At 33.8% G+C, this 22033-nt stretch overlaps 1 protein-coding gene across 1 annotated transcript in view; it reads right to left on the bottom strand.

Moving 5' to 3' along the window:
• The window catches only part of LOC114331547 (transcription factor SPT20 homolog), a 66422-nt gene extending 51131 nt beyond the window's left edge, over positions 1-15291 (bottom strand). Inside the window, exon 1 of the mRNA XM_028281145.2 lies at positions 15130-15291. The gene's annotated coding sequence lies outside the window, so the exon portion shown is untranslated. The remainder of the gene's footprint in view (positions 1-15129) is intronic.
• Positions 15292-22033: the final 6742 nt, after the last annotated feature.

Consider the following 22033-nt stretch of genomic DNA (forward strand, 5'->3'; position numbering starts at 1 on the left):
ATTGATAGAAATTTTGATGATAATCAAATTATGTAAATCAAAGCATTACATACTATTTTGGTAGGTTCTTTTAAAATTTTCCAAATAGGTAGTTACCTATGAAATTTTTTATTAGGATACTGAAACATTTACAATTATTACGTACCTGTCGCTTTTAAAAACTATTTAAAAAGTCATTACAATATTATAAACTTGCTTTTTTCTCTGCCATCACAACAACAAAAACTAATATACACAACATTAATTTGTTTATCCAAAATCTCCATATTGAACAATTATTGACAGATGATTTTAACACCCAATCAGATCCCTTATAACGTTTATACCATACTGTCTGTGTGCGCATGCGCGCAGTATTATGAAATTTACTCTCAATCGCGCCTAAAGAAGTATAACTTCAAAAAAAAACATGTTTTTTTTCAACCCTGTTTAGCACTAAAAACACCCGAATAAATAAATTTTTAAATACAGCGCCTAGAAACTTGCAGTTTTTTGCATTATGTTCAGGATGACGTCAGGAAAAAGTCTACTATTCAAAAATGGGTGGAAATGCATAATTGCACTGTAAAGTGCATAAAATGCATCAAAAATTGCATAAATATAAAAATAAAGTCAAAATCAGTATTAGGCCATTAAAATGTTACATTTTTTAGGCCATACCTTGCATTTGTTAGAGGAGTCAATTTTATTTCTTTAATGTATAGGGGCCATCAGTAGAAGCTTAAGTTTAAGTTTTTGGGGTGCCACCCTTGTCCCCCGGCTGCCATCTTGGAAATGGAGTGCAAAGGGGTTTCGCGCTATATCTCGTAAACTACAAACCCTACGGAATATCTAATTAAACATAAAATGTAGCCAATTTAATGTTCTACAATATTGTTTCTATTACTTTCTATCGTGAAGTGACCAACAAAAAAGATATAAACAAAAATAAGTACAAATTTTTTAACAAGTTTCCTTTTGGAGGTTATAACTTTTTTTCAGTTTATTTTAAAATAAAATAACAGTATATCAATTTTGTAGAGGGTTTTTCAGTGAACAATTTCCACTATATGGTTGTTTAATTCTGTTTATTTATATAGGTTTTACAACGCTCCAAACTTGACCAGATGCTCGAATGCTCATAGGAATAAAATAAAAACAAAACGTTAGGCTTGCTTTTCTATCTATATATTTCTTATTCATATAATTTATTATAATTTAACATTTCTATGCTATTATTAATCTATTTTTGACCTTTCTCCCCACTATAAAACTTATAACCCTAAGCATATATAGAAAAGGCCCAAGAAGTTGTTTGAGGACAAATTCGCCCGTCCAGAAGAAGAAAGACGCAACCGCAAAATGCAAAATTCTTAAGAAAAGCGAAAAAACGATTTTTGATATCAAAGTCATAAAGTATGATCAAAATTAGCCATCCACCACACCGTGACCAGGATCTCGAGATATAAGCGTTTTTTGGGGTGTGCCGCTTGTCTATGAAGTAACATAACTTTTTCCTATTGTATATTTTGACTTAAAATTTTCCAAAAAACTTCTTCATGAATCATATTTTATTGTTGTTGGTTAAAATTATAAATTAAAAAGTTTGTCACTCAACCTTTTTAAGTAAACTTGAAACTAACGGAATATGATGACAAAATGTTTAAAAATTAACAACTCGTTTTATAATATGTTTAAACATTTTGGAAAAATTTCATTGATATCTACATACTTCAACGATAACATAGTAAAATTTTCAAAAGGAAATATTTCCAGCGACCAAAGATACAGCGAGGTAAATTTGAAAAATCATCAAAATTGATTTTTGGCATTTTTGTATAAATTTGATTTTTAAACATGTCCACCAACTTTAGATAAAAATAAACTTCACATTCGGATTCAGCGACCTCGAAAACATAAAAAAAAAAGACCAAAATTAGTCATTTATCTTAAATTTGATTTTCGTGGTCGGCATAACGTAATTTTAATTAAAGGTATTGTTTTTATTGTATTCCTATGAGAATTACAGAATCTGGTGAAGTTTGGAGCGCTGTAAAACCTAGATAATAAATAAAATTAAACAACTTTATAGTGAAAATTGTTCATTGAAAAATCCTCTACAAAATCGCTATGATGTTATTTTATTGTGAAATGAACGGAAAAAAGGTTATAACCTCCAAAAGGAAACTTCTTACAAAATTGTCTCTTATTTTTGTTTATAACTTTTTTGTTGGTCACTTGATAAAAAGTAATAGACGTAAAATTGTAGAAAATTTAATTTGCTACATTTTATGTGTAATTAAATTTTCTGTGGGGTTGCTAGTTTAGGAGATACAGCGCGAAAGCCCTATGAACCCCTTTTTCCAATATGGCGACCGGAGGACAAGGGTGGCGACCCCAAAAACTTGAACTTAAGCTTCTACTGAACCCCCCTACACACTAAAAAAATAAAATTGACTCCTCTAAGAAATGCAAGGTAAATGTAACATTGCAATGGACTATATACTAAGGAACAAAATTTATTACTTGGGGGGTTTTTGGGGTCACTGAATACGATTACGCCATCAGACCTGATCCCCGGATCACCTGGTGCCCAAGGTCACGGCAAAAGAGGTCATCTTCTGGAGTTTCGATGGTTTTCAGCATTAAATCGATGCAAACGGATTACTCATAGGTTTTAGGGGTGGCTAAATACGAATATAATATCAGAATTGGCCTCCGGAGTACCTGGTGCCCAGGGTCGCTACTAAGGCACGTCATCTTCTGGAGCTTCGAGGGATTTCGACACTAAATTGATGTAACTGAACTACTCGGGGGGTTTTTGAGTTGGATAAACATGAATATGCCATCAGGATAGACCTTAGGATCACCTACTGCCCAAGGCCACTGTAAGGGACGTCATCTTCTGGAGTTTCGAGGGCTTTCGGTATCAAATTGATGCAAACGGATTACGTACGGGTTTTTGAGGTCGCTAAACACGAATATGCCATCAACACCAAGTCCCTGTGCACCTGGAGCCCAAGCTCACTGCAAGGGGCGTCCTCTTCTGGAGTTTGAGAGATTTCGGCATTAAATTGATAAAAATGGATTACTCGGGGGTGGTTTTTGAGTCATTAAACACGAATATGCCATCAGAACAGACCTCTCGATCACCTGGTGCCCAAGGTCACTTCAGGATGTCAACTTCTGGAGTTTCGAGGGCTTTCGGTATTAAATTGATGCAAACGGATTACTTACGCGTTTTTGGGGTTGCTATACACGAATATGATATCAAAATTGAACTTCGGAGTATCTGGTGACCAGAATCGCTACTAGGGCACATCTTCTGGAGTTTCAAGGGTTTTCGGCATAAAATGGATGCAAATGGATTACTCGGGGAGTTTTTGAGGTCGCTAAACACGAATATGCCATTAGAACAGACCCACGGAACACCTGGTGCCCAGGATCACTGCAAGGGACGTCATCTCCTGGCGTTTCGAGAAATTTAGGCATTAAATTGATGCAAATGGATTACTGAGGGGTTCTTGAGGTCGCTAAATATGAATATGCCATCAGAACCGAATCCCGGAGAACCTGGTGCCTAAAGTTATTGCTAGGGGCGTCATCTTCCGGAGCTTCGAGAGTCTTCGGTACTAAATTGATGCAAACGGATTACTCATAGGTTTTTGGGGTTGCTGAACGCGAATACGCCATCAGACCTCACCCTCGGAGCACCTGTTGCCTAATGCAGGTCATCTTCCGTAGTTCCGAGGGATTTCGGCATTGAATTGATGCAAACGGATTACTTACTAATCCGATTTTGGCGTTGTTGAACACGACTGCGTCATCAGAACAGACACCAGAGCACCTGGTAGCTAGGGCACGTCCTCTTCTGGAGTTTCGAGGGTTTCCGGTACTTAATTGATGCAAATGGATTACTAATGGGTTTTTGGGGTTCTGAACATAAATACGCCATCAGAACAGACACCGGGGCACCTGGTGCCGAAGGCACGTTATCTTCTGTAGTTTCGATAGTTTTCGGTACTAAATTAAATGGATTACTCTTGACTTTTTGGGGTTGCTGAATATGAAGATGCCATCAGACCCAACCCACGCAGCATCTGGTGCTTAAAGCAGGTCATCTTCTGGAGTTTTGAGTGTTTTCGGTACTAAATTGATGAAAACGGATTACCCATGGGTTTCTCAGGTACCTGAACACGAACACGCCATCAGAATAGACACCGAAGCACTGGTACCTAAGGCCTAAAGCACGTTATCTTTTGGAGTTTCGAGAGTTTTTGGTACTAAATTGTTCCCCCTCGAAACCCCAGAAGATGACGTGAGCTAGTAGCGACCCTAGGCACCAGGTATTCCGAAGTGCAATTATGATGGCATATTCATGTTTAGCGACCCCAAGAACCCGTAAGTAATCCGTTTGCATCAATTTAATACCGAAATCCCTCGAAACTCGGACTCCAGGTGCACAGTGGGTCGGTTCTGATGGCATATTCGTGTTTAGCGACCTCAAAAACCCGTACGTAATCCATTTGCATCAATTAAATGCCGAAAACACTCGAAACCCCAGAAGATGACGTACCCTAGTAGCGATTCTTAGCACCAGGTACTCCGAAATTCAGTTTTGATATTATATTCGTATTTACCGACCCAAAAAAACCCGTGAGTAATCCGTTTACATGAATTTAATGCCGAAAACACTCGAAACTCCAGAAGATTACATGCCTTAGTAGCGATCCTGGGCACCAGGTACTCCGGAATTCAATTCTGATGGCATATTCGTGTTTAGCGATCCCAGAAATCCGTAAGTACTCCGTTTGCATCAATTTAATACCGAAAGCACTCGATACTCCAGAAGATGACGTCCCTTGCTATGACCTTGGGCACCAGGTAATCCGGTGGTCTATTCTGATGAAATATTCGTGTTTGGCGACCTCAAAATCCCCGAGTAATCCGTTTGCACCAATTTAATACCGAAAGCCCTCGAAAGTCCAGAAGATGACGTCCCTTGCAGTGACCTTGGGCACCAGGTGATCCAGAGGTCTGTTCTGATGGTATATTCGTGTTTAACCACCTCAAAACCCCCCGAATAGTCCAGTTGCATCAATTTAGTGCCGTAATGCCTCGAAACTCCAGAAGATGACGTGCCTTAGTAGCACCCTGGGCACCAGGTACTCCGTAGGTCAATTCTGATGGCATATTAGTACTTAGTGACCCCTAAAATCCGTAAGTAATCCGTTTACATCGATTTAATGCCGAAAACCATCGAAACTCCAGAAGATGACGTCTCTTGCACTGACCTTGGGCATCAGGTGATCCGGTAGTCAGTTCTGATTGCGTAATCGTATTCAGTGACCCCAAAAACCCCCCAAATAATAAAGTTTGTTCCTTAGTATACTGATTTTGACTTTATTTTTAAATTTATGCAATTTTGAATTCATTTAATGCACTTTACAGTGCAATTATGCATTTCCACCCATTTTTGAATAGTAGAATTTTTTCCTGGCGTCATCCTGAACAAAATGCAAAAAACTGCAAGTCTCTATGTGCTGTATTTAAAAATTTATTTATTTTGTGCTAAATGCCCTCGTCTAACTGACGGTATCATCGAGTTGATGGTATCGCTGTACAGTTATCGTCCAGTTGGAAAAAACATGCAAAAGCTTTGAATACTTTTCAATAACCATGGACGAGAGCAGTGACGTGAGTGATACGCCCAGTTGCTGATTTTTATTAGAGGAATTGAACAAGAGTTCAATATTACCGAAGAATTAGCAAGCTTGTAATCACTGAAAGGATATACTAGGATATTTTACAGATGTGCTAGGATTTAAAAATTAAATACGAAGCTTTAAGGCAAGAATCAATTCTTAGATGAGCTTTGGGAACATTTAAAAGCCTTCACATTGTAGCTTAAATTATTTTTCAGATGTATAGGAAAAAATTCTCACCCATTTTTTTAAACTGCACAGTATGACCACCTGTCTAAGGGTGGGGTTGGGGGGATGTTTTAAAAAAATTATGTGACGCAACTGATAAAAAGAAGAATAAAATATGTATCTTGTAAAAAAGGCATAGAAGCAGAAAGTTAACTTTCTCCTCAATTTGAAGATTATTAAAAGTCAGACGTATGGAAAACACTAATATAAAAGAAAGGAGAATCAACAGGCACATAATAGAAGTAATAAAGGATATGTACAAAAATAATACAAATACAGTAAGAACCAATAACGAGGAATCCAGAGAATTTACAAGGCGTCAAGTAATTAAGAAAGCCAAGAGAAGAATGAGAAAACTAACATTAGGATACTGACAAAAATGAAACAGACTAAACGACCACAGTTACTATTTGCAGACGACATGGTATTGATAGCAGAACACAGAGAAGACTTACAGAACAACCTTCAAGTCCTAGAAGAAGAACTATCAAAAATAAATATAAAAATTAATACAGAGAAAACAAAAACAATAATAATTTCAAATATGAAGAAGGCACACGCAATAGAATTAGACGGGAAACAACTAGAGCAAGTTGAATATTTTAAATACCTAGGAGTAATAATTTAATCAAATGGTAAACAATACATAGAAATAAACGAGAGAATGGGACGAACAGGAAGCTTATTTAACACTATGAAAACAACATTTTTGGGGAAAAAGAGATACCGGAGAAAGTATAAATGGCAGTCGTTAGATCAGTAGTTAGACCAACAATCATGTATAGAAGCGAGACATGGACATTGACTGGAAGACAAAAATCCAGAGTCAATGCTATGGAAATGAAGTTCCTGATGAAAATAGTAAACAGAAAAAAGACAAACAAAATACGAAACGAAACAATCAGACAAACCCTAAAACTAGAACCACTCAATTAAAAATAGTAGAGGGACAATTTAGATGGTTCGGGCACGTGTATAGTGTTCGAAACGAGAGTGCAGGAGAAAATTAAAAAAAAAAAAAGAGGAAGACCAAGAGTTATGTGGGTAGATGAAATCAGGAAAGAAGTCGGATTGACATTGGAAAGTGCAAGAAACCTAACACAAGATCGGAAATCATGGAGACTACAATGCCAAACTCTCCACCAGGCTTACACCTAAAGGTAGAAAGACTTAGGACTAAGTAAGCAGAAGTCAGAAGCAGCTGAAGTGAGTTGTGATAGTCTTGAAGTCTTTATGTTTTAGTAGATTTTTGGTGATGTAATATTATAAATGTGTTGCTAGAAGTTTAAAAATGTTAATAAAGGTTAGTTTACTGAAGACCTTTATCCAAGCAAACTATTTTGTTGAAGTCAGTTCTAAACCTTAATAATATTATATCTTATTTTTGGTAAAATATCAAAAAATCTTTTTAGTTTCAATATCCAAATTTAAGTAGATAGTGCTTTTCAAAGCAAACTTTAAAAATACAATACTATAAAATAAACAGATAATACATTACTTACAATTTAATAGATAGGCAAATCCGAGTGAGAAATTATTTTTTAATTAAATTAACTAGACAAAAGATTTATTCATTTATCTTTTTGATAAAACTGAGATCCACTTAATTCAATTTTAACAAGTAACATAACATTGTTCAAAAGTATGTAAATATTCTGTAGACTCTTAATTTCCATATTCTAAGAAAAAAATGTCTTAATCACTGGTCATCAACACAAAGAATCTGGAAGATTGGGAAAACACATTTGTTATATAAACATAATACATACCTAATTTTTTTTCCACATTTCCCCACAAATAAAGTGGAAGAAGATACTAAGGTAGCCTTTTATCAACATGTAGAACGACTTTACGACTCAACACCAGGAAACGACATTAAAATGTTGATGGGCGATACAGACACTGCTATTAGACAAGAGGAAGAGAACACAGAAACACACCAAACCAAATAGATCACATATTTTTTTTTATTTATTTATTAACGGTTTCACCATTGTTCAAAAAAAGTAATACAATAAATTATAAAATAGTTGACATAGTTAAATTCTAACATATACAATAAAAAACAGTATAAAACATATTAAAAATATGATGTAACACCATAAACAAACTAAACATGATCAACACAATTTAACAATTGCCTAAAGGAATAAATTGAACTAAAAAATGGATCGACAGTATATGTGTTAAAGTGCCTAAGAGCTCTAGTCATCGGATCATTTCTACCATAATTAGTATGGTGATACTCAATATACAATAAAGAAGGATTTCGTAAGTTGTAACTGGTTGTATTAATTCGGATTTCCGATAGTAATTCAGGACAGTCAACAAAGCCTTAATTAGTTTATAGATAAAAAGCATTTCTAGTTTTATTCGTCTATTTACAAGAAATAACAAATTCAAATGCTGAAGAACATCATTGTTGTTAAAATTATTGAGAATCTGCAATTTAAATCTAGCGTATCGAGCAAAACGTACTTGAATATTCTCAATTAAGACTTTGTCAACCTCATAATAAGGAGACCAAATAATGGAAGCATACTCTAGGGATGATCGAATTATTGAACAATATAAAACTCGAAAAACGGATACAGATAAAACTTTTGTATTCCTTTTTACAAAACCTAGAGATCTGCTAGCATTAGATGATAGAACACGCAGATGAGATTTAAAATTTAATTGTTTATCAACAATTACTCCTAGATCTCTCATCTCATCAACTCTAGATAACACATTTATACCAATATTATATTCATACAGATCTGTAGTGTTAGTTTTTGAGAAACTAATAATATGACATTTGTCGATATTTAATAATAAATTGTTGGAAATAGACCATTCATATACTTTATCCAAGTCATTTTGTAGAATTTTACTATCCAATAAGTTCTCTACAATGTGAAAAAATTTTAAGTCATCAGCAAAGAGTAGAAAGTTAACATTTTCAATTACAGATGATAGATCATTGATAAAGAGGTTAAATAATAATGGTCCACAATGTGAGTCTTGTGGTACTCCTGAATGAACCTGAATTTCATTAGATATATAACTGCCATTTTTAACACGTTGTTACCGACCATAAAGAAAGCTACTGAACCAGGTCACAATGCCATTCCCTAAACCAAGATTCTTCAACTTATATACGAGTAGGTCATGATTGACTCTATCGAAGGCTTTAGAGAAGTCTGTGTAAATACAATCAACTTGTAATCCCTTTTTAATAGCCTCTAATATAAAACTTCTTCGTCTTCTTCTTCCTCTTTATAAGCAATTCTGCTTGTTCATTGGCGGATTGATACCTCTATGGAAGGTTGTCTCTCTATCTTTCGCATGTGTCTCCCCCATTCTGGTTATGTGGTTGTTCCATTCTTTTTTCTATTTAGTGTCCATTCTTTATACACTGTACGTTACATTGTCTTCTAATATCTTCGCTCCTCTTTCGATCTCTCAGTGTATTTCCTGTAATTCTTCTCAGTACTCTCATCTCTCATTTCCTGTCATTCTTGTTAGTGCTCTCATCTCTCATATAAAACTGTGATAACAAAGTAAATTTGTAACAGTAGATTTACTTGATTGAAAACCATGCTGTTGTGGTATAATTACATTTTTACATGCCCAATTTAAGTGACAAGTCACTAATTTATCCAACAATTTAGGTAATGTTGATTGTATGTATATACCCCTGTAGTTTTTAATATTTTCCCTATCACCTGATTTAAAAATTGGTGTAATAAAACTATCCTTCCAAAAATCAGGAAATTTTTCTGTTTCCAAAGTAGGCTAAAGTAAATTTGCAACATTTAATTAAAAGGCAGGGACACTATCTGGGCCAAATGAAGACTTGTTTTTTAATTGGTTAATACCTTCGAACACTTCAATGATACTTAGAGTTACCCTGTTCAAGTCAATTACATCAATAGAGGTAGTAGTTGGTAATGTTATTTTTTTATCTGAATATACTGTGCTAAAGTTTTCAGCAAAAAGGTTAACAACAGTTTGACCATCAGAACTACGTTCATCATTTAAAAACATTGTATTGGGATAACCATTAGATTTACGTAAATTATTGGCATATTTCCAAAAACAACTAGGATCGTTCTGAATATTTGTTTCAGTTTTAATCAAATAGTTTCTATAACAAATCTCACTCAGAGCTTTACATTGTAAGCGAAGTTCACAAAATTTATGATAGTCAAAAGGATTAAGTGTTTGCTTGTATTGTTTGTGCTGCATTTTTTTCTTAAAAACCAAATTTTTTAATTCTCTTGTAAACCATACTGGAAAAGTTTATGTTTTATAAAGTTTCAGTGGTACAAATAAATGAATAGCCCTCATAGATAATGCTGTAGAAGAATTGAATAGCCAAATTAATATCCTTGATATTATACATAAATGACCAATTAATATGAGCAAGATAATTATTTATACCTATAAATTGGTTAAAGAGATAAATATTGGTTAAAGAGTTAGTTGAAAAAGCTTAAACTTACCTCAAAGTCTCTGAGGTAAACGAAAGTTCGGAGAGAAAAGTAGATGAAAGATTATGCGAAGAAGAGAACAGGGGAGAGTTCTCAATGGGATATGGAACGCAATAAACAGAATCATACTAAACACAGTAAAAGAAGTTCTAAGGACAAAGACACAACGAAAAGCGAATAAATGGTGCGATAAAGAATACAAACAAGCCATTAAATTAAACAAGCAAAATAATAAAAACAAATTTTAATTTTCCCCATGTGCAAAAAATATGCAGGGTGTTCCGTTTGAAATAAGAAAGTTCATTAGATTTCCAGAAAAACGGAAGATTTGACAACAGTGTAATTACCACTATAATATCGGCCGCATTGGAAGACCCATACCCACAAAAACTATAAACATTGTTGTAGCGGTTTCCGAAAAATTACTGTGTTGCCATACTTTTTCGCTACCCTGTATATTTGTGTTTACTGTGCAAAAAAGATATGTGCAGAACATAAATTTAATATTTGTGAAAATTGTAAATAGTATAAAAATAAACTATTTAACTCCAAACTTGGTTTTTAATTTACTCTTAGTTTTAACATCCTAAAAAGTATATGTTATGTCAAATATAAGTACTTCTATATTTTGACTCACTCTGTATAATTTTTGCTTATTGTTATCTAACAACATGATAAAAAAGATTCTAACAGCGCAACCCGTGGGAATGAGAAGGCGGGGTAGACCAAAGCTGAGGTTGATGGACTGGGGGTAACACAAGATGACGAGAAGATGGGAGTCAGCAACTGGAAAATGTAAGCAAGGGACAGAGCAGAATGGCGTAGAAAGCTTGAGAAGGTCGAGGCCCTCTAGGTAGCACCAATATGATGATGATGATATCTAACAACGCATTTTCTGAAATACACGATAATGGGAGAAATAGATAAAGAAAATAAAACAATTCCACATTGGAAATAGAAGAAGAAAATACATGCATGTTCAAAAGAGTTTAAGAATTTACTTACCTGTGTAAAAATTGGAGAAAAGAGGATATAGGGAAGGGGAGATAACAGCAAGAACAGCAATAGGAAACAAAAAGCATGGAACACTGCTACCATTAATGATTTCCAAATATGTCTCAAAAAAAAGGAAATATTACAATATACAAAACAGTTCTCAGGCAACAGCTACATTATGCACGTATATCATCGTTACCAAGTCAAAACCTGCTATGTGGGTTTTATAGAATTTTACAGGAGACAGATAAAACCTAAACGTTCAATTCAAGGTCGTTAATTATTTCTGCTATGTGCATGAAGAAATCCACATAGCAGTGGATGAGGAATCCACATTTAGTGGATAAATATTTTTTCCACCTACCTCTACCGAAAGTATACTTTTCCGGACCTGATTGTAGGGAGCAAAGTTATACTTTTCCTCCCTAGGGAGGAAAATATTTTTCCTCCCTAGGGAGGAAAAGTAAAAGTGACGTCATTTATGAAATATAACTTATTGACGCCCTGTACAATATCTATTTTCTATTACGTAAGTATCTATACATTTTAACGTTTATTTATAAAACACCCAGTATTTTGCAAAATGGTAAAAAACAGTAAATTGTTATTTTGATTTAACAATGTTTACATTAATAATTTTACTTATATTTGACAGTTGACAGTTATATTGTACCTACTTGCTAGTTTTAGTTTTAATAAATTTTGTTGGTTAGTTACATAAATAAATTAAGTAGAAATGAAAAATGACTTGTTATTAATTTGAGGAAGGTGGAAAAACCATATGTATAACATGGGAGTAAAGTGCCTTTTCCTCCCTTGAATGATTACTGCCCTCCGCTACGCGTCGGGCAGTAAACTTCATTCTCGGGAGGAAAAGTAGCACTTTCCTCCCTTGTTATACAAATAGCTATTCTTCTACAAGGATGAGGTATCCACTTAGCATGTTTTGCGATACCCACTCACATAACATATTTTTCAAACTTGGATATTACAGCAGTTATATGAATTACCATATAACTGTATTTATAGGACGGTGACCAACGTAAAAATCTGTTAAATAGTACAGATATCTTCTTTTGTGAAAAAGTCCCACTTAGCAGCTTTGACATGGCAACGGCGATATGTATATTTAAGCACCCATGGCTTCACATGGGTGCTTAAAAAATCAAAAATAGAGCTTTTAGAAAGATGGGATAGGAAAATACAAAGAGCAGTATATATATAGAGGTGTGAAAATAGATGGTAAATGGATAAGAATGAATAATAAAAAATTTGAAGGACTATGTAATGAACCAATAATAACTATGTCAATCAAAGCTCACCGAATATGATATTTAGGATACATTGAAAGAATGGGAAAAGAAAGAATTCAGAAAATGGTACTATCACTAAAGCCCATACAAAAAAAAAGAAAAGGTAGACAAAGAAAGAGATGGAATGACAACGTATTGAAGACTTACAAAAAAGTAATATTGAGGATTGTAAAGGAAAAGCATTGGACAGAAAACAATTGAAGGAAGTGGTTTAGAAATGTGTGGACTATAGAAAATATTAAATGTATTTTTTAGATATCAATCATGTAAATCAAAATAAAAATAGATGGTGTCGTTTTGATTCAATTAGAGTCTCTTGCCATCCCAACACATGTTTCTAGGTTTATCAGTTAACAAAGAGGCTTTGCAAGAAGACTGCATTGAATCAAAATGCACTGATTCATTGGTAAATATATTTAAATGTTGTACTACAGTATGCTTTGAGCGACCTCTAACGAGGAAAGATGAAATGAGTGTCATTGATAACGATTCAAGTAAACTGTTTACCCAGCTATAAACACACCATCGGGCGATGCTTAGGAAAATATTCTACCAACGCATCAGTGATTTACCGGTATCGCTGTGTAATCTAATACCAAGTATAGTGTGAATCATGTAAATAGTAATTTTAATAAAAAATTAAACTTTTCAGACCTAGGCTTTCAAGGTGTGTTGAACTTTATAGATACCTAAATAATAATAAAAATTGTAGCCAATAGAATATTGTAGCCAATAGTACATTGTAGCTTGAATAGGGTTGAATGAATAATGTTGGATGCAATAATAAAACAAGTGAAGAAAAAAAAGTGGGTACAAAATGGGCGATAGAGAGATAAAAATACTCTGTTAATATGATGATGCCGTGTTAGTAGCAGAGTGTGAAGATGACCTACAAAGATTACTGCATGAATTCAACATTAACGCAAAAGAAATGAATATGAAAATATCAGCCCAAAAAACAAAAAGCTTAGTAATAGCCAAAGAACCAATAAGAAACAAATTGAAGTTAGACAATCAAATTATACAACAAGTAGTGACTTTCAAATGCCTGGGAATTAATCTATCAGCCAACAACAATATCGAAAGAGGTAAAAGACCAAATAATTAAAGCCAGCAGAACGGTTGGATGCCTAAATGACACAATTTGGAAAAACAAACACCTAAGAGTGGAAACAACGCCTATATATTAACTCAGTTATTAGGCCAGTTATGACTTACACGGTCCCAACAAGACGGGATACAAGCAAAACACAAACACATCTGGAGACCAACGAAATGAGGATCCTAGGAAGGATTGCTGGAAAAGAACTACAGGACAGGGTAAGAAGTGAGGAAATCAGATGCATATGTGGGGTAGACAATATAAATACCTGGGTAAAGAACAGAAAAGAAGAGTGGAAACAACACCTAAGCAGGATGTCTGAATCAAGGATAGTAAGAATAGCCAGGGACAAGTCACCGTTATGCAGAAGAAGTATAGGACGCCCAAGAAAAAGATGGAATGACAATTATTTAGGCACAGAATGAAAGGCACTGTTGAAGAAAAACAGGCAGTACTGCCTATATAAAAGAAAAAGAAGAAGAAGAATAGAGTTTATGAAATAGAATGTAGGAACCCTTAGTTGTGGAATTAAAAACACATGCAAAAACCTGAACAGGATAAGGGTAGAAAATGAAACTAATTATAAAAGTTAGACCTCTTCATTTCAAGGTAATAAGGCAATAATGATTTATAATCAAAGATTTGAATTCAGCTCACAAGTTAAATGAATAATGTTGAGTATCACCTTAAAATTAAACAGCATAAATATAGCAGCATTTGATACATTTTTTAAAATTCAGTGAATACTATCCTGTACAAACCTATATAAAAAGCAGTATTAATCACTATGTTGTATTAAAGTCTAATATTTAAAACTTAAAACAGAAACTACATGGTATCAATTATTTCAATAGTAAAATTGGATTCTGCAAAAAGAACTTTACAAAAATTGAATGTGACACAAAACAATGAAACTGAAAAATACTTAATGAAAGTAAAAAAATAGATTTCCTAACCATAAATAAGCTGTCAAAACTTCAATGTTAGAAGTGTTGACAACAAAATTTTAATTTTTGGAAAATGTTCATCCTCATCTTCAGGAATCTGACAAGTTGTTAGAAAATGACATTTAAGAAAGTTTCATCCCTTTTATTAATGACTTTGTAGGTCACATAAACATGACAACAATGTAATAAACGACTCGAATCTTACCTGGTATTTGTAAAAACAAATGAACACGAACATATTTACATCGGGTCGCATACTTTATTTATCAATAGGTAGCAAAACCACATTCGTATCTTACGTTTGCAATAAGGCCGCAAGGGTAACCTAACCCCTATTCTAAACAAAAACTCAACATTACACACAACAAATCTAATAAATACCTGATATTACGGCGAGTACATCTTATACTATGTTCGATTATTCTTAAAAACAAATAATATCCACTAGAGATGTTAATATTTTGACAAAATTATACAAAAACCCAGTTTACAAACATACTGGGCACCCATGGCGGACCTCTATCGGTAAATTTCTTTTTCAGCCAATCTTGAAACGGACCGTTTTGGCGGATAGTTTTAAATTTAATAGAGATTTAAGATTCACTAATGCGAAATATACAATATATTTTAATTTATTTATAGACAGGCTTATGAAATTATTATGTCGAATAATTTTGTTTTTGTGAAATAATAAATAGGTACCTATCATTTAAAGTAGATTTATGTAATTATTTATTTGAAATCTTTTTTGATAGTGAATCAAGGAAATTAATTTATAAAATACCCTATGTGAAAAGAAGCGTTATTTTAAATGTATTAACAATTGTTTTCTTAATATTAGTAGATTAAATGTGAAATTAATACCCTGTTGGTCCTTATCTGTTAGTATCATAGTTGCTGCATTCATCGCTTTTATGTATATACAGGGTGCGTCAAAACTCTGTTTTTCTTTGATTACGGCCAAACTATGGAGTCTATAAAAAAAGTGTATAAACGAAACTGATACTGATATAATATCAAAGATATTATATCTATAATTTAAACCATTGTCGATTATACAGGGTCAGTCAGAACAACCGAATGAACTAAAGTTTTGTGTGTGTTTTTTAAATGGAATATCCCTTTATATTAAATCATTTTTGAATATATTTTTTTTAAATATGAGTAGTTTATATACGGTTTTATATTTCTAAAGTTAATAATTGTTGAAATATTTGCATTTTTATTGATAACCATTGTAAATATTTAAAGTGCTGTGGAATCAATATACAGTGTGTAATCACTATTTTCAAATAAAAAATTTCTCATTTCTTTTAATGAAACACCCTATATATTAGTATTGTATTCTGTAGAAAATATTACAACTTTTGTTTTGGTATAATAAGCATTGACATACCTACCTAGCATGTTTCGTTTTGTAGATATTTAGAGAAGAACTATAGGTTTTATGTCTTCGCAGAAGTTTTATTCATTAGACCAGGTATAATGACAAATGAGGTGTCGAATAAGAAAGTTTACAAAAGGATGGTAAAACAAAACGTGAGAAATCTCTGACTTCCGGTTCCAGAGTTATAATCGAAAGTATATACCTACCTACTGTTTTAAAGTCACCGAAATAGGACAAGCGATATATTATTCGACGCGCTTTAGCAAGACGAAAACAAATTTATACTTCCGGTTCCATGTCTGTATATCTGTCCGTCTGTCTGTCGGCAAATATAACTCCTACGTTATTAAAACTAATAGAATGACAAATGAGGCGTCGAGTGAGAGCTTATAACTCAAAAATGATATTAAAGGTAAGAAATTTAACCCCGATTTAACTTCCTGTTTTAGAGTTGCAACCGGAAGTACTGTTGTAGAGTTCCCGAAATAGTACAAGCGATATATTAGTCGACGCTCCTTAGCAAGACGAGAATAAATATATATATTTCCGGTTTTATATCACTTCCGGTTAAACAGTTGTAACCGTAAGTGCCGTGCCGCATTATAGTCGCAGAAATAGTATATATGAGGACCCTAGAAGTGTAAAGGGGTATGAGTGACAAAAAGTAAATTTTCAGTAAACGCCGTTCAAAGTTGAGCCTTCACTGTAATTGCCATGATTTTTAATGCCCAGTTTTTCTTCTCCGGTTTAGTAACTGTAGGCATTATTATTCTTATTTGTAACAAGAAATCATAATTTTATTCACGTTACTCATTTGGGAGCTATTTTTAGTTTACTAAGTAGCACTTGTACCCTTTTACTTCTAAGAGATGCAACATTAAGGTAAAAAATGTAAAAAAATCATAACGTTTTTGTACAATTTTATTCTTCACCATAACACTAATACATATTGACTTCTTATTCATTGACATCACTGTCGTAATGGTGATCCAAGTCGTCAAATTCGACTTCTGCTTCTTTAAACTTTGTTAGTTTTCCATTCTTGTTGACCATCATGTCGCAGATTTATGAAAAACTCATGGTAAATTGGAGGTACCTAGTTGAGTAACTATTGAATATTTGAATATTTAGCTTACTTAATGAGAGACTTTTTTTAGACCCAGAGTTTTAGACAGCTCGAGAGGTTTCATAGTTAGCTCACTAAACACGCGTCTGCTATTTAACTAAAGCTGTTTTCTTGTAAAACAGGCTTAATGGTTTGTCTTAGTGAAAATGTAACCATTGCATACTCAGTATTCCACTATTACGACCTTCTTGAAGTATAGTATAAGTGTTTGAAGTCTAAAAAATCGTTATTTTCCATCGGTACTGTAAAGAACTTTCTATTTGTAGAAGTTACCAGCTCCTTCCAATGTTGAGGTACATACAGGTTAGGGTGGGCCGAAATAATTTTTTCTGTAAAATACCAACACCTGGGGCAGAGCCTATTTTACTTCAAATCAATCTTGAGGCACTACAAAATGTTCGGGCCCCTAAATATAATTTAATAATGATAACATTTTTTTTTTAATAAATGTAATAATTATTTTATATAAATATAGTTGTACCAGAAATTAAAATTTTTATTAACAATAAATAAAATTTACATTTAAACAATTAAACATTATTTAGATAATAATTATAACTCTTATTGTTATCAGTTATCATTTCCTGTTCGTAAAATGAAAGAAGTTTGAAAATTAATTTTGTTATTGTAATAAAAAAAATTTGTGGTGAACTTTCCGGGCCTCATTTTAATGCGGGCCCGATGAGGCAGGTGCCTCACGGGCCTAGTGGTAAAATAGGCCCTGACCTGGGGATCAAAAAAGTTTCGTTGTACTCAAACACAAATTTTAAGTCAAAAATGAGTAGTTAAAAATATTTTTTCCACTGCCACAAAGGCTCTATATTTTTTTAATATAAAAAGTCATTGTGGCAGTGGATAAAATTTAAAAAAATAACTTTTTCAAACATTGATCTTAATATTTTTTTATTATCTAATTTTTAAAACATCAGGGTTATTTATGTTGTGTCTCAAAAAAAATTAAATAAAATCTGTATTATTGTGGGGGGTTCATGTACGTTGTATAAGTACTAACTAACGTATACTTTTTTTGGGTATCTAAATAATAAATACACAAAAATTAATTTAGAAACCTACTTCAAAAAATGTGGTGAAATACCCAAATAAAATGTACCTACGTTAGTGTAAAAAAAAGTTAACATTACCAATTATTTCATTTCTAAAATAACGTAACCTTGGACGTCAACGCTTCTGTACTGAACGGTACTGTCATAAACACAGTGTGTAAAGGAGGCATATAGTGTTACGTAGGTACTGGAGAATAAAATTGGAAGGCTCTTACAGGTTTGTCTGCTTACAATTTGCTGCTAAGACATCTATTTGAACAACTGGATGGCAGTACCATAGTGGACCACGTGCATTTCAGGGCCTCTTGGAAAATGACTGCATGTTAGCGAGACTCTATCTTTAGCTTCATTTTCAAAAATAGAATCATCAGTTGACGAATTCTGCAGCGACGATCTCAGTACAGAACAAGAATTTCTGTACGATATTTGTCAAAAAGTTAAAAGTGGTGTTTATTGTTCCGAATAACTTTCTAAGAGACAGCCTGGGAAAATGGTTCATCCTCGCTGGCTTACCACTGCTTCCCGCATCTTTCGGTTATATGTAGCAATCGGAAACCCTTTGAAAAATTTACAAATACTAAACCATTTTGTAATAAAAGTGTATGCGCCCATGTGGTTTTGCATTAAGGCTCAACCATCATGCATTTATGGTGCAAGGCATCTATTCCAGACAATAAGACTATGTGACCAGACATCTTCTTACTACCAGAATTAAAAGATTTATTCTACCAAAGTATTCAAAGAAACTGATACTTTGGGAGTCCAGAAAATATTATTTTGGCTATGCTATTTGATGAACGTAAAAACATAAGACAACTGGGATTCCAAAAATTACAAAAGAGTAAACAATTAAATTACAAAGATAAGCGACATTTTGAAGTAACAGAATTATTTTTTGACGCTAAGGAACACTTTGAGATTATCGACTGCCAGAAACTTTTATAGACAGCTCAGCTATGAAGCTATCAAAAGACCAACTAAGGAAAGTTGTTGAAAATCCCGAAACCAGTATTTTGGTATATGTAACAGCATACCCTTGTCACACACAAGAGGTTGAGAGGACTTTTTTTCGTTTACTTTTGATGTATTTAAAACAAAGTCAGCTTTAGCAAAATTAAATTTTTTTGTATGCAAACAAAATCTATCATCCAAAAAATATAGTTTTTTTGAAAAATTCTTAGTTTTATATAGCTCTGTGGCAGAGGAAAAAATTACTTATCGACCAAAATACATACTATTATGGCAGTTATCTTATCAAACACTATTTTATTGGCTCAGGCGACCATAATAAATTAAAAAAAAAAACGAATTTGACGTTCATTTGATGATTAGATTTTTTCGTAAAAATCTTATTCTTATATAACTCTGTGGCAGTGGAAAAAAATAAAATTAATTATAAAATAAAACACTGTGAGGTAAGTTATCTTATCATACATCTTTTCTGGAGTCAGGGAACTTAATTAAAAAAACACATTACACAACGGCCCACCCTGATACAGGTTCTTCTTGGTTCTTTTCTTTTAAACTTAATAAAACCAAAGTCTTGGTCACACTCAGTACAAGAATGGTCACTTATAAAAGAGCGATGCTCTACTGTTTGAATATTAGTGTTTCTGACAATGTAGTGCCAAAATTTGACTCTTATTTTGGCCTCTACTGTTGTGCCGAAATGGAATGTGTCTGACATTTGGGGGAAGGCTTCTGATATATTTTAAAAGACAAGATGATATTTCCTTACATCCACGTGAAGGCTATGGCCTTCGTGCCACATAATAGTCCTATATTCAAAGAATATAAATATAGCCCCTAGAAGAAGCTTTTATATGAAACAGATGGTCACGTTTATAAATAGGCTTGTTGACGAGGGATGTTGCGGCCGCAGTGCGGGCAGTGGTAGTCCGTAGTCGCTGTCAGGTATGCACCTCCATAGCACCTACTCAGTTAAAACGCAAAATCCTACGCTAAAACTTTAGGGCCGTACCCTTCTAGCCATGTCTATATTCTTTGGTATATTATGCAACGATCATTTAATGATGGTCATTATGAAGCGAGTATGAGGGATACGGAACGAGCCGCCTAGCGGTGAGTTTCGTATAGAGTACGAGCTTCGTAATGATAATTAAATGCAAGTTGTATATACGATTTTTTCTATGATCATTCACAACAAAAAATATATTCAAATATATTAATTTTGTAACGCAAACAGATTAAGTAATTTGTCAGTTTGTTTACATATTGAGAAATGTCAAAGCGTATGTATTTGACTCGCCATTGGTTACCGCGCGTGTGCCACCTTTATCGCGAATGCCATATCGCGATTATATTGGTTAAAAATCTGTATCGTAATGAAAATCTGTATCATAATGAAGGTCATTATGATACAGGTAGTGAAATCATAATTGATACATTATAGTATGAGAATAGCTGTCAGAGGAAATTGAAATCAGACGTGGAGTGAGACAGGGATGCGTGTTGTCGCCGGTTCTTTTTAATGCCTACTCGGAAGAGATCTTGAAAAAAGCTATCGAGGGTGAAATAGCTGGAATAAAGGTAAAAGGAGTTCCCATGAACAACATTAGATATGCGGATGATACTGTCATCTTAGCTGAAAATATTGGGGATCTTCAGAGGCTGGTGAGCAGCAGAATAGCAGAGTTTGGAAAAGAATATGGGCTAACAATGAATGTCAAGAAGACAAAGTTTATGAGGATATCGAAATAAGAAATAACGAAAATCTCATTATAAACGGATCCAATATGCATACCTTGGAACAATGATCAACTCCACAGGAGATTACTTACAGGAAATCAAAATCAGAATAGAAAAGGCTAGAGCAAATTTTAACAAAATGAGGAAAGTGCTCTGCACAAGAGATTTGAAGTTGGAGCTAAGAGTTAGATTGGCTAGGTGCTACGTTTTCTCGACTCTGTTTTATGGAATGGAAGCTTGGACCTTGAATGCTGCATCAATGAAAAAACTAGAATCATTCGAGCTGTGGGTGTACAGAAGAATTCTAAAAATATCGTGGACAGAACACGTTACAAACAAAGAGGTTCTGAGAAAGATGAATAAAGAAATGGAAATCCTAAATACCATCAAAACAAGAAAATTGGAATAACTCGGACATATTACACGTGGAGAGAGATACAGCTTGCTCCAATTGATTATGCAGGGAAGGATTCAAGGAAAGAGAAGCATAGGGAGACGCAGAATATCGTGGCTGCGCAACCTGAGAGAGTGGTACGGATGTACATCAAATGAACTTTTCAGAGCGGCCATCTCTAAAATACGAATAGCTATGATGATTGCCGACCTCCGCCGCGGAGATGGCACTTAAAGAAGAAGAGTATGAGAATACAAAGGACCCGTAAGTACATAGTTGCCTTAAATAATATGCTTTATCTACGACTGATACATAATATACAGTCGGAAAAATGAAAGAATACCCATGAACGAACATATAAAACACCCTGTATTTTCCTGTCACCGTATCACAAAGAAAATTGTCCAGTGCAAGTACATGTAACAATAATTATTACATGTACTTGTGCTGGCCAATTTTTTGTGTGACACAGTGGCAGGAAAATGCAGCGTGTTTTATATGTTCGTTCATGGGTATTCTTTCGTTTTTCCGACTGTATGTATTATACTTGTGGTGTTTGAAATATAATGCCATATAATAATCCCTTAGGGATTAATAATGCGGGA

The sequence above is a fragment of the Diabrotica virgifera genome, chromosome 6, assembly GCF_917563875.1.
Source record: "Diabrotica virgifera virgifera chromosome 6, PGI_DIABVI_V3a".
Lineage (NCBI taxonomy): Eukaryota > Metazoa > Arthropoda > Insecta > Coleoptera > Chrysomelidae > Diabrotica > Diabrotica virgifera.